The sequence below is a fragment of the Ctenocephalides felis genome, unplaced genomic scaffold (assembly GCF_003426905.1).
Source record: "Ctenocephalides felis isolate EL2017-DRISC unplaced genomic scaffold, ASM342690v1 CF-g0.4_SCAFFOLD_01492, whole genome shotgun sequence".
Taxonomy (NCBI): domain Eukaryota; kingdom Metazoa; phylum Arthropoda; class Insecta; order Siphonaptera; family Pulicidae; genus Ctenocephalides; species Ctenocephalides felis.
Genome location: NW_020537646.1, coordinates 13,067,803 through 13,087,521, shown reverse-complemented (window position 1 = coordinate 13,087,521; position 19,719 = coordinate 13,067,803). Strand labels below are relative to the sequence as shown.

The 19,719-nt window shown below is 26.2% G+C and overlaps 1 non-coding gene across 1 annotated transcript; it reads right to left on the bottom strand.

The window, feature by feature from the left end:
- Positions 1–6,768: 6,768 nt before the first annotated feature.
- On the bottom strand, positions 6,769–6,850 carry Trnas-gcu. Its single transcript has one exon. It is a non-coding gene; the product is annotated as a tRNA-Ser (tRNA).
- Positions 6,851–19,719: the final 12,869 nt, after the last annotated feature.

Below are 19,719 nucleotides of genomic sequence, written 5' to 3'. Positions count from 1 at the left end.
AAAATTAATAAAAAAATAAAGAATTGAATCTAATTATTTCTCCTAATTTAATTTGATGTCCTATTTGATGTAATCCTAGTTCCTAGCACTTATTGCAAAAATTTCTATTTATTATTACAAATAAAAATATTCATAATAACTATGATACAGGTATACGTATAATAAATACTTATTTGTCAGAATGATTTCTGAGATAAAACAGATTTTTGTGATAATAATTTTTAATTGATAAAGGTTTAGTTGATTCTTTCTATCCCATCCACTTGTAAGCTATTATAGCATAAACATTTTATAAAACCTATAAATAAAGTAAACTTAAATATTATATTAAGTCTCGTAAACTAAACAACAGTGCTCACAACCAAAAAATCTAACAACGAAAGAAAATACGTTTGTTATAAATTTTCAAACATAGCCTTTGATCTCCTGATTTAAGGCGATAGTTGATAACAGAAAATAATTGTTTTCTTTGTGGAAAATTAATAAAAAAATAAAGAATTGATTTCTAATTATTTCTCCTAATTTAATTTGTATCAATTAATAATTTTAAAAACATGATTAAGATAACCAACAAACGTTCCACCAGGCTACCGAAATATTTCACAAAAAATATGATTTATCATTTTGAAAACACAGTAGCACAAATCTAAGCACTTCTAGGTGCTAATTAGACCCGTTTATCAGTTAAAATTTCTGCATGGATACCTCTAAAATCCGATATCATAAAAAGATCTCCGGAGGCACCAAAATACATCAGTTTTCCGCTCCACGACTGAATCATCACCTCACAATCAGATTCTTAGGAGTCGAATTCAAAAGCATTTCTCGGTAAAGGGCTCAGAATTCTGAGAACCGAAAACGAGAATTATAAAAGGAATAAGAAACAGAGATATTTATATATATCGGAAAGATCTAACACGATTTTTATAGTATTGGTTACATTCCGCCCGGCCAGAAACAGGTATCGAAATGTTCCTTTAGGCGCCAGTAGGCTTTTTTGTTACATTCATTCATTGATTCCCCCATAAATATGTATGGGCCGTGAAAACGCGGGCACGTCTGAAATATTCGTTAGTTTCGAAACATTGACATTAATTAAGAAGGTATATGACAATGCTGAAGCACCGACATAAAAAATGCATTAATGGATGTTTATTTTTTATCGAGACGTGCATTGCAAATTTGTTAGGAGTTAGAGTTCGATTTATATGATGTTCTAGTTTTAAAACAATGTTATTTCAATATCTTATAGTTCTGTATTTAATTCAAAGCAAAAATTAAGTTCTCATTGCAGTAGTAGGGTTACAAGAAGCGGACCACAAAGGTCCAATTTGACTTTAAGTTATGATGTCTAAACCAATTTAACTACATTACATTTCAACAAATGAGGTATCCAACAAACAACTATCGTTCTATGTTCAGTAAAATTCCCAATTAATACTTAATAATAACTAGTTGAAAGTGGCATTTAGCCTTAAGACAAGTTGCAGAAACTTTCCGAAATCTGTAAGAATTGACTTAATCAATCTAAATTGAAATTTAGTTATTCAGTTAAAATTTTCAACAGTTTATTTCAAAAATAAGTTTTTGCTTCCAATTAAATCTTAAAACATTGCGGTTTAGAACAGAAATTTCTTAAACACATTTAAATTAATTGTAATTATGTTAATTATATTGCACATACACTATAGTGTTTGTATGCTCTAAAATTGTAGCTTTATATATTAAATTTTAATGAATTGATAATGTTTGACTCATCACATCACAAAACCAACTTTTGACACAATTTTCTTAAACTTTGATAAATTTTTATCTTTAAATTATTTGTCGTAGGGCCGTAACATTTTAGTATGTTTAATAAGACCATGATATCTATTGCAAATCCATAAAAAAATTTTTTTCAACAATTAATTTCAAGAAAATAGCTCATTAGAACCTAAAACTAATCAGTATCATTCCCAACCAATATCTTTCGAAAAGTTTTTGATTTTTTAAAATCGATTCAGAATTGAGAGCTAAAACGTGGATTATTTTTTTTCTCTTTTCTGCTATTTACAAAGAAACAGTTCAGCCGATCGTCGCACAAAACTGCGAAAAGATAATTCACATTGGAATACATCGATTGGCTTCGAGAAAACGTTGATTTACGGCAAAAAATCTGTTCATACATACACACACATACTTTTTTCGAATTTGGTCTCATTCGATTCAGAAAAACTTGAAACGTCGAGAAAACATAAAATTCGCGAGTCGGATTTTTTTATGAAAACATAAACTTGTCATTCGGGAAGTTAAAAATCTGTATTTTTATTATTTTACTCCATAGGCGGGGTAAAATGGGACAGCCAATGGTCAAACCGATCGAATATATTATTTTTAATTTTGAAGGGTTTTTACAAAATAATACCTGCAATAATCAAACAATGCAAAATATAAATTTCATGGGCACATTTTTGTCAAAGACAACCCTGTATAAAATTTTGAACTAGTATTTCTTCAGAAATCTTCATCGGCGGAGTTGGAATGATTATTAATTTAATTTTTTTTTTGTTAAATTGTTTTTTTAAATGTTTTTTTAAACATTTTTTAATTTAATTTATTTTTTGTAAAACTGTTTTTTAAACGAAATATACATTTTCTAAACTATTTTTTATCGTTTACACCTTTGCCAGGGTGAAAATTTAATTGTTCCTTTTTACCCCACCCACACTATTATAGAAATTATATAAAAACATCAATTAAATATAACTTAAAATAAACTAAACATTTATAAAACAATTAAATAACGTATACTTAAATATTATATTAAGGTCTCAAAAACTAAACAACAGTGCTCACAACTAAGAAAAAACCAACTACAAAAAAAATTCATTTGTTGTAGAATTTTAAACATTACTTCTTGTCTCCTGATAGCAAAGTTGAAAGCAAAGTTGTTTGATTTAAGACGATGGTTGTTTGCACATCTTTTTCCCTCTACTTTCAAATATAGTTGTTTAAAAATTCCTAACTTTGCTCGTTTTTGAGATATTGGTGGTAGACCTTTTTACTCGTAGACCTTCAAGCCCCGCTTTTTCCTGCATAATCATGTTATAGCAGGGACAAACAAATACATTAATGGCTGTTTCTTCTTATTAGGCAGTTTAGGATAACAATACCGAATTTGATGATCACAGAAATGAATTTTTCTTGTCGTTCGAACTTTACAAGTACATGAGAATAAAATCACTAATTATGTATGAAATGTTGCATAACTTGTCATTAATTACATCCACAGCTAATCAACATTTCAATCGTTTTGATGAATCTGTACGCAAATCCCATTTGACAACTTTCTGATATGTAGGAGTATTTGTGATAGCGGCTGTCAATAAAAGTTCATAATTAAGTATCCGATATAATAGATCTGGTTCTTCTAATTTAATCAATTAATCATATAGCAAAGTCGATTCCTATATTTTACATTATCCAGTATTATATGAATAATTAAGATAGGTAGAGGAAAGTGGATTGAGACCAACGATCAGGGAAAAAGAAGGAGGATCATCAGAGGAAATTCACCAGAAATATGTACTGTTTCATTTTAATTAAAAACTGGTAGTGCATGGCATCGCGCCTTGAGGCAAATTGCTGAAACTTCCCGTACCAAAAATCATTTTTTGACCGTCAAATTGCATTTTTTTCATTGGATCTCTGACACCGCTACTCCAAATATTTAATCAATTTTTCATTTCGTTAATACAAATAAAACATTTCTTCAATCATTCAAATCGGTTTTCTCAAAAATTGAATTATCATTTTAAAACTCTTTACCCCGTACCTTCGAAACGGCTAGACCTGCCTTTCCCTGGACAAATCAATACGTCTCCCCACTAAAACCAATTTTAATTATTCAAATCGGATCGTTTGGATCGAAATCGTCCAAAATTTGTATATGCATATACAAATACATTGGTTTTTTTCAATGTGTACCAACATGTTCAGAAACCACTGAAACGTATAAAAAAAATTCCTTTTCGATTTTTTGCAAATTATGTTGATTTTGTTTGAAAGTATAAATTTTAGATTTTGTTATGTTACGGAAAAATATTACGAAAAAATCAACATTTGAGAACTGCAGTTTACAACATCTGTTTTTTCTTTAAGACCGATCTTCCCTAACTACCATCCTGTTAATGTCGGTTTTAAATAAGATTTGTTTGTAGTTTTCTATTAAATGATTTCAAAACAGTCATAGTTTGCAAATATACGATTAGAGTATAAATAATTTAATGCCTAATCAATTCAATGCATTATCTGATCAATGAATATCATTAATACAAGTCAACGTAGGTTTATTGCCAATATTCTCATAAGACTTGAAGCCTGAATGGCAATTTATCAAATGCATGTGCCTACGGAAATTCAACAAAGTAATATATAAAATGATCGTTGCAAATTTAATGACAAAAATTAATCTTGTCTGCAATTTTATCGATACAGATTACATTAATAATTTGAAAAGGAAACTTCCGGAGTTCCTTTTCATGTCGAAATGTCTCGGATAATAAATCTTATGTTTCGAATGTAAAAGTTTTAAGTTCAATAATTTTTCTTACGCTTGTCTACAGCTTTTACTTGTTTAATTCAAGAAATACTACAGCATAAGCCAGGGTAAAGATATTTAAGATTTAATTTTTTAATGAATGCTTTAATCATATATTTACTACTATAATAGGACAAAAACTGCAGTATAATATTTAACTCAAATTTTCTAGAGAAAATTTCTATAGAGCATGTAGTTGTGCCGATTATACTGTGAAAATTAGTTTACCTGATTTTTTAAAGTCTCCATAAAATGTGAAAGAGTATAATAATATTTTTGTATTAATCAATCAATAGTAAAAATGAGGGAAATATAATAGGATTTACATCAAAGACTTTTTACCAGTTATTTACTATTTTATACAATTAGATGATTTATATTATTTTAATAACTTTGGATAATGTATTGGTATATATTTATTATTAATGTATTGGCATATTATTTAAAATGATATTTATAATGATACCGAGAAAAACAATCACATAATACAAGAACACATTCCAAAAAATATCTAAAAAACGCTCAATTCCAATAATTTATTAAACATTCCAATATCGAAAATTAAATGAACATTAGTAGAAATATTTTGGTAATTAACTTCTTATTTATTATTATGACCTTAAAAATTATTTTAAAAAACCCAGGTATGCAAATTTTTTAAATTAATTAGACTGATTATTCAATCCTAATTTATTAATATTGATTGATAATACTAATTGATGGAATAATATAAATATGCCAATATAAAAATAGCATTTATAATATTTAAAAATATATATATATTTTTTTTAATTAATTTTTTTAACAAATGCAATAAATGTAATATTACATTTCATGTCATATAATGTAACTATTATATTAAAAATGATAAAATTGCTAACTATTAAATTAAAAATGATTGTTTTGATATAGATCAATTATTGTATTTTATTTCTAATGATGTAGTTAATAAACGTATTCTTGATAGTTAAATAATTAAAATCATTAACTGTTCTATAATAAAGGTAACAATTTAAAATTTAGCATTTGTTAATATGTGTATTTAGAAAGTAAAAAAACTTTAGAGAGTGACGTTTTAGATTTTTATAAAAATTCATATATGTAGTTATTTATTATTAGTTAATTTTACTAAATTGGTGACCCCTACATAATTTGATATAGATAATATTTTATTCGGATATAGGAATAATCTCATTACAGTAAAAAAATTACTAATATTTTGAAATAAATAAAATTAGTGAATTAGCATAAGGAAAAACCAAGTATCATTTTTTAGAGTTTTACATAAATGCATATGATCATTTATTATCAGTAAATAAATTTACTGAAGTGGTGACCCCGACAAGATTTGATGTTGATAATATTTCATTCACATAAAGGATTAATTTCATTACAGTAAAAAAAATAAAATCAACACAAATTTTAATGAAAATTAATAAATTTGTTTCTAGTTGTACATATTACCTGACAAAATAATAATATTCAAAATTTATAAAAATAAAAATTGTTTGTTTTATCAATTTTTTTAAAAATAAATTACAAATATCAAAATAAGAAAAACGTGTGAAATATAAGAAACATTAAGCATGTAACAAAATATAATAATTATTAAAATTTAAAAAAAAATTAATTCAAATTTTGATTAAAATTAACAAATTTGTTTCTAGATTCACACATTACCTGACATGATAAAAATATTTAAACTTATAAAAATAAAATTTATTCGTTTTAACAACTTTTTGAAAAAAAATACAAATAATTAAATGAGAAAAATTTGTAAAAGATAAGAAACCTTTAGTCTGTAACAAATTATATTAATAATTTATACAGAAATTAATTATTTTAATAAATTTGATGTTGATAATATATCATTCGTATGTATGATTAACATAGTACAACAGTACAGTAGAAAAAAATCGAAATGTTAATTAAATAAAATTAGAGAGTTTGTCTCTATTATATACAAGTAATTTAATGTAATGTAAATATTGATAAAAATATAAATTATTAGTTTTATCAACTTTTTCTGAATAAATTACTAATACCAAAATATGAAAAATATGTGAAACATAAAAAAACATCAAGTACGCAACAAAATATAACACCACTTTAAGCAAAAATAAACTATTTTAATTATTTCAAATAAAAAATTCAATTTTCAAAAAAAAAATTAATAAAAAATTTTTCGACGAGGATGGGATTCGAACCCACGCGTGCAGAGCACATTGGATTAGCAGTCCAACGCCTTAACCACTCGGCCACCTCGTCGCTTGGTTGCGACATGCTACTGCCCGAATACTTATCGCAACTCGCGAGCGACGCTTATCGTGGAATCGATTCGTATCGGTATTGTTTGCAATAGAGCTACTTTATTTTCGATTTAAATAGTTTTTTAAATTAAAACATGGTAATTCTAGATTGTAAATTAGAAATAAATATTATCTGATATTATATATAATCGAGACGTTGATTTTATAATTTGATAATAAGGCGTTGGTTTCTGTACGGTAGTGAGCAATAAGGTGGGTATGCCATACGGATATATTAGCATATTTGTAAAGATTATTGATTTGAATAAGAATGTTGTTATATTGATTTATATAATTGAGTCAGTTGTATTATGAGTGGAAATAATATTACCTTTGAGAATTTTAACATACCACACTTTTTGGCACTAATATATTATATTGATGTTAGAGTTGCAGACGTTTTGGGGCTATAATTTGTCCCATCATCAGTATAATTATATATAATTTTTTTTAAATATATACATAAAATTTTTTAACATTATATTCTGCAGATAATATTTTATTATATTATAAGTCCTTATGATATTAATTCTTATATCATTTGCACAAGAAAACGTTTAAAGATATCATGGCATGTTCATTTGAAGATCTCATTAATTCATATATTTTTTTTATATTTAAACTCATGATAAATCAAATTGCAGTTTCAAAACATTTTAACTAATTTAACTCATTTTTATCTATTATTCATATTATCGAAAATGATCGGTTTCAATAATTATGTTAATCAAATTGAGTCTTCTTATAGAATTTGTTCTGCTATATACTCTACATTATTACAATATACTCAATTATCAAATGAAAAAATCAGAAGGATTCAGTTTCTATTTTAAAAATTTTTATAAGGTTTTAAGAAAGTCAAAAGTGTTATTTTTCCCATATGTTATATTGTTTGTTATAAGAAACTGATATAAACAACATTGATAATTAATTGTCCTGGTTCTGGTTTTTACAATTTTTTTTTTCCAATTTCGGAATATACCAATTAATTATATTTTGATTAGTTACGTTATTCACATTAATATGAGCTATCGGATTTTTGTATTTAATATATTTAAAATTAATAAAATCAAATTGAATATTAAGTTTTACTGTACATAACCTGCTACACAGATTTATAGACTAGAAGTTTTTTTTAATTATTTGGGATTTTACAATAAATAAATATTAATAAAAATATCTATTTTCAAAAGAAAACTAATAAATGTATTTATGTGAATTTAGATTAATCATTAATTTTATTTAAATTGATGAAAGTTTCTTTGTATAACACGATTGAGTGCGCAGTTTAATTAATCAAGATATAATACAATATATTCTCAGTATTTAACAAAATGTGGAACAAAAGTTTAGAAAATCTTATGAAACTTTAGAAAATAAGAAATGCTAACTTTTTGGTTCAATTTAATTTAAATATAGGAATATTATTTTGTGAACTGCAAGATTTTTATGAACCGTTTCCTTGTAAGTAGAAAAATTTTATCTGAATGGTTAATCGAAGAACATATTTTTAACTCTACGTAGGGTAAGTAATAGTAATCACAAAAAATAGAATAGAACAATTTTTTGTGCACGATTTTGGGGGCACAGATCAACCGATTTTAATGATTTAGAAACAATTCGATCCTATTGAAAATTTTTCAATTTGAGTGATGGTGCAAGAAGTTTCAGCAATTTGCCTTAAGGCACGATGCCATGCACCACTAGTTCAATCTTAATTTTAGCAATAAAAAAAAATCATCAGTTCTATTGTGATGTAAGCATCGCTTTTAAAAAAAACAGCCCAATAGCTAACTCATCTTTATTTGAAATATTTTTATTATTACAAATGATGAATTATTATTGATCTTAGGAGGCCAATTCTCCGATAAAATAAAAATGTTATGGTAACACTATGTTATAAGCCTGTCTTCATATGAATTGGTAGTAAGAACTGTCAAAAAGCTATATATTTGCTGTACAATTTAGAAGTTTTACACATGAAACCTAACTTCACATATGTGTTGCCAATAAGGCATCAGAAAGATGCACTTATGATAAAATTGTTATTTGAAGTTTGTGAGTTTTTTAGGTTAGGATTTATGTGTAAAACGCCCACATAGTTAACAGTTACTACTAAATCATACGAAGATAGACTCTTAACATAGCGTTACCGTATCATTTCTATTTTTCCGGAGAATTAACGCCTAGATTATCTAAACTTGTGTTGCATCGCCAGGAATTACCCTCGCAAATTAAATATAAATGCTGTTAACATTTTATTACTAATAATTATATTTAGGCTTTCGCTAAGGATTATTTTAATGTTCGAGCATAATCAGCACCTAACCATATTTTCTGCTAAAACCAGTCTAATCAACACATACTCAATATTATCTCCTCGTTCCTCTTCTCGATATGAAGAACTGATATAGGATTTTGTCCAGTTATACGCGTTCGTCCGTTCCTCTGTCTGTTATATTAGTTTTGCGCTTGCAGTACGTCCGCGGATGGTATTATGTACAAAAATAATAAAACCAGTAAAAATAACAAAAATAACAAAAATAACAAAACTAACCGCACCGACAGTCCTGATGTCTTCAAGATGGCGTCTGCTAAAAGCATCATATATCAAATCGGACGGATATTTGTAGATGTTACGGCGTTACGGAATTTGCGTTATTAAAGTTTTATCGCGTACGGCCGGACAACAAGGCCCATATCGACGGTCAGCGCCGATGCTGCCTAGGAGACGATCGAAACGATTAGGAAGGACAGAGGGATGGTCATTTTCCCCCCTAGGGGAAAAATGACTAGTTCTATGGTAATCTATTAAGTAATTTTAAAACAAAAGTGCAGACTAGAATCAAATGTTACATTTCCATTCTTATTGTAAAATACGTTTGTCGAAGAAAATCCATCGGTAGTCGATGAATGAGACGTTCGAACCGGTTAGGTAGAGGGATGGTAATCTTTTTCTTCTATTTTAATCTATTAAATAATTTCAAAACTAAATGAAGGGCAGAATCAGAAGGTTTCATGGTTATTATAAAATATATTTGTATATTAAATCATAAAAATTGACTTTGGAAGATCCATTAGTAATCGAGATAATCCAACATTCCAACCGATTAGGAAGGATAGAGTGATGGCCTTTGGGGTAAAATGACAACTCCTATGGTAATTTATTAGGTAATATTAAAAGGTTACATGTTCATCTATATTGTAAAATACGTTTGTGTGTTGCCATAACAATTGGCTTTGGAAGATCCATCGATAGTCGATGAATGAGACGATCGAACCGATTAGGTAGAGGGATGGTAATCTATTACTTCTATGGTAGCTATTAAATAATTTCAAAACTAAATGCAGAACAGATATGAAGGTTATGCTCGAATAATTTTGTGTGTTAATCCATAAAAAAAACGACCTTGGAGAATTCATCGGCAGTCCATGAACGAGGTGACCGAACTAATTTGAAAAAATAGAGGCCCTAGGGAGAAAATGACAACTTTTATTGTAATCTATCTACTAAGTAATTTTGACAACATTTTCAAAAAAAAAGGTTATTCTCAAATATTTTTGTATGTTCACCCATAAATGAGGCAATTGTACCAATTTAGAAGGATAGAGATATGGCCTTAGGGGCAAATGACAACTTCTATGGTAATCTATTTATTAAGTAATTTCAAAAGCTAAATGCAAAGCAGAAATAAAGTTTAATATATTTTTGTCTATTGACCACAAAAATCGACCTTGGAAGATTCATCGGCAGTTCATGAATGAGGATCCAATCTAATTTCAAAGGATATAAGGATGGCCATTGGGAAAAATTGACAACTTTTATGGTAATCTATCTCTTAGGTAATTTCAAAACTGAATGCAAAGCAGAAATAAAAGTTATGCTCACATACTTTTGTATTTTAAACCATAAATAGAACTTTGGAAGATTCATTGGCAGTCATGAACGAGGATCCAATCGAATTTGAAAGATTAGAGAGATGCCTTTAAAGGTAGATGGCAATTTTTTTTAGTAATCTATTAGGTAATTTTAAATCAAAGTGTAGACCAGAATGAAATTTAACATTTTTATCTATATAATAAAATGCAATTGTTTGTTCAAAGTATTTTCTATTAAATAGAAAGAACGCAATATTATAAAATTTAGAGAAGCTGCTATCCACTGCTGTCATGATGGAAATAATTCATTCAAATGCAAAAAGAAGAGTCTATGCAAAAAGAAATTAATGCCAATTTTTATTGAATAATTATTTTTTAATATATTTTATTATATAAAGTAAGGAAATTTATTTGCAGGAAGTTATTTTATGCTTTATAATAATATACTAAAGAATTAAATTTCGTTTTTATTGAACAAAACATATTATTATCATCTTTATCAAATAAAGTAAATTGAAGTTAGATGAATTTTGGAGAAAAGTACATTTATTTACTCATTTTAAAAATCAATTAAAAAATTATTCTCAATAAAATATATTTATTTTATTACTTATAAAATTACTGTTTTATTTTTGGATTAACATTGATTTTATTTTGTAATATTGAAAACTTTATAGAAGAAGTTTTGTTTCATTTTGAAAATAATAAATAAAATAATTCAAAAATTAGAAATGTTAAATTTTTGCAAATGAAAGAGTAGCCAGAAAAAAATGAGCAAATAGAAAATTGCCATGTCATTATCTTTTATATTAAAAAATAGCAATAACATTTTTCTCCGCAGAATAATTTTCAGATTTAGGTCAATTTGTTAAAGTTTTCATTATTTTTCACCACGATTTAGTTTAATAAAATTGATTCAGGTTTGATTGAAAAAAAAATTGTTGCTACAAAAAAATACATTATTTTCCAGCATGTTTTCAGAATTAATAGTTTTTCCCTTATCAATTCAAGAAAGTATATATTAACAATTTCTTAAAAAAAATATGTATGTAAAAAATATATGTAATAACTAAAGTTACTATGAGATTAAATAAGCAATATTATAAAAATTTAAAAAATCATAAAAATTTCAGCACATGGCATTGAACGAATATTACAAAAAGTGTGAACACCACATATTATCTTAATAATTTATATTTTATTGCAGTTGATATCAATCATAAAGATATTGATTAAAAATGTATATGAAATAATAATTAATTATCTATATAAAACTGTAAACTAGATCGCTATATTTTAATCAGTCGTTACTGATTCTCATTATTGTTTGTTATTTTATTTCTTTCAATAACTTTTATCAATTAGTGCAGTTGTGATTAAACAGAAGCCATATCAAGATGTTAGAGCATATGCAAGAACATATACTTATTAAAGAAATATTATGGTCATTGAACTGTTCATATATTATTCTTGAACAAATCAGTATCTAGTATTATTCGAATGCGTGTTCATTAGAAATGTTGTAAATTAGCTCGTCTAATTTGCATTAATAGAAAGAAATGTAAGATTGTAAATTTTCATATTTATCTGCTCTATATTATGAATAACAATAAAACTATCATGTTTCGAACAATTCAGTTATTATTACATGGGACTCAAAAGATTTGGATAATCCACAATTGAATTATTTCTCAATATAATTTATCTATGTTTGAACTTTTTGTTTTTAAACATTATTGCATGGTCATTTAATAAAAGATAGTACTAATTAACATTAATCATTTCAAGTATTGTTCAGTTATTAAATTCATGATACCAATAATTAGAAAAATATTGAAAAAAAGTATTTTGCCTAATGCCTTTTAAAAGATTTAGCAAATGCACAACAATTAGTATTGTATATATAAATCTATTGATTGTTTTTCACTCATATATCTTTTACAATTTCTAATTAATTTTATACATTTTTATATCAATTTGCAAGTGTAACTCAATAGGATCATGTTAACATATTTATAAATTCAAAAAGTAATTAATAGTTGTATATTTTATTAATGTGAGTTGTTCTAATAGCTATGAAGTCTGATTAAAATATAAAATCATAAATTTTAAGATATTTGTACAACCTGCTCGAAAACCATAACGGTTCCAAAATTTCAGATAAATCGAGGCCAATTTGATCTAAAATTTACTATATCTTGTTGTCAATTAATCTGTCACAAATTGAATAAATTATAGTTAAAACTTACATAAATTTGACTTTATAAAAAACTTATGGATTGGCATAAACAAAAATGACAAAAACTCTTTACTCAATTAAATAAATTATTCATAAAAATTTTCATAAAAAAAAATTAATTTTTTAAATTCATTACGGACAGTGTATGTGTATCTCTGGTCTGTTTATATTTCACCAATATTATTTTTTTTTTTAAATGAAATGTATAATTTTTATAAAAAGTTAAAATAAAGAGAAATTATAATTCATTTGAAAAATATTAATAACATTTATTTTACTATAAATTAATCATAAATTTTCATGTAATATTCAATATTGTCAATTATATACTTTAGCACCTATAGTACCTGCGAAATTTAAACCGGAAGGAATAAAAGATTTGTTTTCATAATTTTGAAAAGAAAGGAATAAACTAGATAAATATGGAAAATAATAAGCCTTTGTATACTTCTATTTTATACCATTAGTTGTAACCTTTCTTCTACCTCTTAACAATTGACTCAATTTTTATAACTATTTTTCATTTAGGAATAGTTGATATTTTGGAAGTGAAACACCTGCTATTTCTGTGTTTTTGCATTTGAATGAAGTATCTATTTTAATTTGCTAATATGGCCTAAAATATTCAGTCCTATAGAATTTTGACAAAAAGCTATTAAGACATCATACACCGTCCAAAAATGAAGAAAATTAGGTGAAGATAAACTACTTGATGAATAAAACTCAAGTTGATCAGAAATATTAAAATTACTACAAACAATTCAGACCTTGGCGCATTCAAGAAGTGATATTTGTAATTTTGCAATTTGAAACATGTTAAGGATAACAACACCAGTATTTGCTTTTTATTTTTTTTAGCCAAAGGTGCATCAAAATCATTTAGATTGTATTCCGTAAATTGAAAAAATGAAGTTTACTTTTTGCCTTACACAATTATCTCGATAAAGAATACTGTATTTGTATTCGAATGAATTATCTAACCTTATTTGTAATCATTTTCTAACAAAAAGATATTTAGTTCAATAGAATTTAGACGTAAAAATAAATGTTGGTTAATTTGAACAATTAGGTTGTACATACATACCTTGCTCAAACCATTTACAAAAAACGCAGTGTATTAGGTTTAGAATCAAAGTTAAAAAAAAACTGTGGGTTTTGTTAAACTATAGACAAACATTTTGTTAACTACTATTTGAAAACAAAATCTGACAAAATAAACATCCTGAGTAATTTTACAAAACAATGGTGCTTAATCCATTCTGGATGGATGGAGAGATGTATGAACTATTATGTGAAAATATTCAGGATGTCCGTTTCGTCAGTTTTTGATTTAAAGTAGTAGTTAGTTAGTAGTTTCTGTGTCTATTGATAGATAAATTTTTATTTTTTTAAATATAATATTATTACAACTCTGTATTGTGCTATAATACATACCAAACGTATAAAATAAGAAGTTAAACTTAATTTACGATTTTTGATTCAATGACTTGAATGCTAATTATATGGAGTACAAATACAGATATACACACACATCGTCGGATGGGATCAATTAGGACGAAGAAAAGTGAGAAACATAGATCTAGAAATATATAATTCTAGAGCCTCCCCCCATAACGTAATGCCTAACGGCGGTTTTCGTGGGGACAAAAGACAAAAAATAAGTGGAGGTTTTAGTAGATATTATTAAAAATGATCATATTTTTTTAAGTCAAAAAAAGGATTTAGTAAGAAATTTTTATTCAAATTTATGTTATATTTTTATTTTACATCATATCTTGAATAAAATTCTGTTAAAGTAAATTCTATTGGTTTTTTAGAATTTTTGTTAATTTTTGTAAAATTGAAAATAAAAGTTTGAATATATTAATGTGAGATGCTATTATAACCCGCCATTGTAATTTTGTATTCAGCATATTTTTGCTTTAATTTGATTATAAACTAACTGCAAAGATTCAATTTAAACCTATATTTATAGAAAATCCGGGACAAATTTTGCTTCTAGAAAAACTCGGAACATAAGGTGGAAGTCCGGACAGTCCTGGCCAAACAGGGACTTATGGTCACCTTAATAGAATTATGCCTAGGCGGTATAAAGCTTGACATATCCAGACAAAAAACCTAGTCTTTTAGATTAGTCTTAAAGGCACATTATTCGCTATATAAAATCACACAACACACTCAAACACACATCATTCAGTAATCAATCACTATGTTAAGGACATGTCACTTAACAATATTGAATAAAACTGTGTTTTTTAAAAAGGAAATTTAGCACAAAACTAAGAATATTGGTAAAGGAGAATTCTATTATTTAATTTCATCATGGAGCATAAAATCATGTTGCCTTATATACGTGTCATGGGACAGTGACAGTCTTGCTAATTTTTTTAAATATGTTACAACGTTCAAAAAATTATCGATTATATATATATATATATATATATTATATATATATGATATATATATATAGCGGCCTGTTAACACACGTCTCATCTCAACTTGACAGATGTACATTATTTGGGGCTCATCATAGTGTCAGCGCAAAAACAAAAGTGCAATTGTCAGTTCGGATCTCTCTATTGTTTCTCCCGAGTCTAATTGCAAAAATATTTCTTGAAACCTTTTCTTTTTAATTGTGAATACGCAAATACTAACTACATTTTATAAATGATCAATATGATTACACATAGTGTTGTCAATATTTAATAATAAAATAAAATACATGAAATATCAACCAACTTATTTCTACAATATGGACCACTGCTTTCCATATATGTAATCAAAACACTCCATCCAAACAACCCCATCAAAACCTCAACCCTCGCACCCTGAGCACACCCTACTTTACACCTTACTGTTGCTTACCTGTGTACCATCTCGACCATTCTTAGAAAACCGCCTACCTTCCGTGCTAGTGTGTTATAACTGGAGGCCCCTCTTCGGATTCAATTAGTGGGACTACACCAGAAACCTTTTTTTAACCGGCCTGATGGCTTTTTAACACGACGAGATCAGGCTCCACCCATCGCTTGCACAACCGGGCCGAGGAGAAGGCGCCACAGTTGTAAATGAGAACTCATCGAGTTAGGTACTCAATTACTGGAAGAAAAGTAATAGTTGTATTAGTAAATAGTGATGAGAGGGTTTAATTGATTAAAAAAATATATTAATTGTTTTGTTGTTGTTTACTAATTTTGATTAAAATTTGTACTCTTCTGATGTGTTTCCGAAGTTGTTGATAAACAGTGAACTGATTATGAAATATATGTGTGCGTTATAGTGTATAAACAAATATGTGTCGTGGTTTTTAAATTTGAGGACAAACTTTGTTCAGTATCTGCATCAACATTTATGAATGACAACTTAATCATCTAAAAGTAAGTACAATTTCTTTATTATTTTAATTTATATATCTTTTTTCTTCATTGACAAAATATTTTGATATCTTATGTAGGGTTGCCTGGTATAAGATTTTATAAAACAAATTTAACTTACAATAACATTAGTAATTTCTTTATTATTTTATTTAAATTGTTAAATTCTTATCACACATCATTTATAATAATAACACTATTTCCTCGTGGATATTTTTTTTAATCACCATGTCCGTCATATGTGTCTGATGCTAAGAAGTTCTACATGAGCCATGTCAGGCATATGTCTGACAAACGCGATTTAGTAAAAAGAGAAAAATGTTTTAATATAGGCCATGTCAGTCATATAACATAAACAAACGAGTTTTGCCAGAATTTTGGTAAAAAAAAATTTTATTATATATATTAAGTTTCTTGATACATTTTTAACTAAATTATCTCTATCTAATATCTAATAAAGTTGTCATGGCCCAAGTAAAATTTATTCTGATATTATCGTGGCGGTTAAAGTGTTAATAATATAGCTCATTTCTTTTCGACTTAAACGTAAATTTTGACAAAAATTATGTTTTCTTTTATATTTAAAATGAATTAAATTAATTTAACAAATGATTTGTTTCCAAAACTTAAAATGCTTAGGGATAAATTTAGATGCAAAGATTTCAATTAAATTCCTGGAAATTGAAGTAAAATGTAATCACATTAATATATTTGCCATATTAATAAATTGAAGTAAAAGATTCTTTATTATTTTATTAAAATGATCGCACAGTTATATTAATAACACTTTATCTTCGTGGATATTTTCTTTCTGACTTGGACATGAATTTTGACAAATTTTGGCGTTTTGTCTTCATATTTATAATTAATACATTAATTGATTGATAAATTAATCAGTCAAGCAATTTGTTCCCGATCAAATAATTTTTTGCCTTAACAATTATATTGCTTGTGAGATTTGTAAATTATAAGAATTGACTGCTGTACTTCATTTTTACATTATTCTTTATTTATACATTTTTTAAATAAATTTAAATAATATTTTTAAAATAATAATATAATTTTAGAACATGTATGGCTTTTTTGATGACTTCTATAGAAATTACCAAATTTCTATATCATTTTAATTGCTGTACTAAAAAACTAGTAAAAATACATAAAAGTAATGTAGTCTACAAATAAAATACTTCAAATTACTTTCTAAGATTGAAAATCAAACCAAGTTGCTGTAGGAACTTATGTTACCTGTAAAATACCTTGTTTCCCTTAATTTTATATAGCAATTTTGTCTTTTAACATCAAATATTTGGATTAAATAATTTAAGATCCATAATTTGGCAACTTTTAATATTATCAATAAAAATTCATAGTTTAATGATCCAAGTCGTTTCAATACCTATCAAACAAATTTCATTTTATGTTTGTGAGCAAATTATTTCAACTTAATAAAAATAGAGAAATCAATGTACTTTTAGTGTACACAAAATTTTTTCATTTCCAATTTATAAAATAATATATAATTATAATTTTATATATCGAGTTAATGTATTATATTTTCGGATCATGTTGATTACAATTCCCAACAAGTATTCCATTTCATTAATATTGAAAATTACTAGATGTAGAAGTGAATTGCCAAAGTAGTATAAATAGTACAGCCGGCTAATACGACTTAAGTGTATTTCATTAAGTATTTCAATTTGTTGTTGACATTTTTCTCAATCGCTAATTAATTAATCACATATGTCAAAGCGAATAGTATTTCAATAGATCTTGCAATTTTCTTATTAAGGTCGACATGTGCATGAATATGCATGTGTTATTACATTTATTAATAGATTATTTGATTAAGTGAAAAAATCTTACTATTTACTGCTGTTTACAAAGTAATACTCGAATCGTAGTAATAGATTTAAAATTTATTTAGTATAAATTTAATGTATTTTAATTAAAATAAATTTTCTTTATTGGTGTTATTAATCAAATTATAATTAAACTGATCAAATCTTGAAAAAACTTTAAGCATTATGTTTTTGAGTCTGTAATAGAATTTATATTTTATATAGATAACTCTGCATAAAATATTTATATTACCTATATATAAAAATTAAATTTATATTATAACAAATAGTAGTCGAGCCCACTAACTAATGCTAAATTAATGGATAAAGTGACATTTTTTTAAAATTTTGCATTTATAGTTTATTCGTGAAAGAATTCAAAATATTTTATTTTATAAACTCTCTATTTTTATAGCCAATAAATACATCCTGAATATTGACCACCGCAACTTTTAATATTTATCAATAAAAATTCATAGTTTTAATGATCCAAGTCGTTTCAATATCTATCAAATAACATTTATTTATGGTATAGCAAATTATTTTAACTTTAACTTTATACAAAATTATTAACGTTTTGCACATCTCAGAAAATATTTCAGAAAGTATAAAAAATATAAAACTGACACGCGATGCATGCTAAATAGATATTAAATCAGACATTAATAAAATTTAATATCATTTTAACCAGCTTGCTTTTAAATATATTTATGGAATAGAAAATATTTTGAGTATTTTTCTGATCATAAACATCAACATTAATCATTTTGAAAAGATCTTCAGAATAGTGATGAATAATACTGAATTTAATAATATAATTAATGAAAAAAATTGTTCTAATGGTAATATACTTAATTCATCAATGTATTTTGTATAATTAGGAAACGCTATTTTTTCATTTATTACCTTGAACTTCCATATCCTAAAAGAACTATTTACTTATTATACATATTATTTTCCTTTCACATATCATAAAGAGTAATCATTCTATTACTCTAATTTTGGTAGATTTCTTTTATGAAATGTAAGTTACAATTTTGGTGAACTTTAATCAAAAACGTAAAAATTACGTTAAAAAAGTTATGTAAGCTCTTATATGCTAAAAAAAAAGCACGAGCTTTACTCACACATTTATTTAAAACCAACGATAGGCGTTTATCTATCTCAATTGCCCCACCAGGAAGATTTCTCTCTAGTGCAAATAATGAATATAATTTATTAACTATCATAACTGTAAGAAAAACTAAACACAAAATCTATTCGATTTGCCCGGATGTAGAAAACAGCAATGTCATAAATTGCAGCTATTTGAATATTACTCGAAGTATGTAATTTAAACAAGTACTTGTACCTGCAATAAATACACCAAGTGAAATTTAAGTGCGGTCAGTAACCTTATTATTCAAGGTTTTATAATGAATTCGGCTATTCTCATAAATATCTACCTGGTTTATTCCGGATATGAATGTTGTGATATGGTAGGTTTTAAATAAGG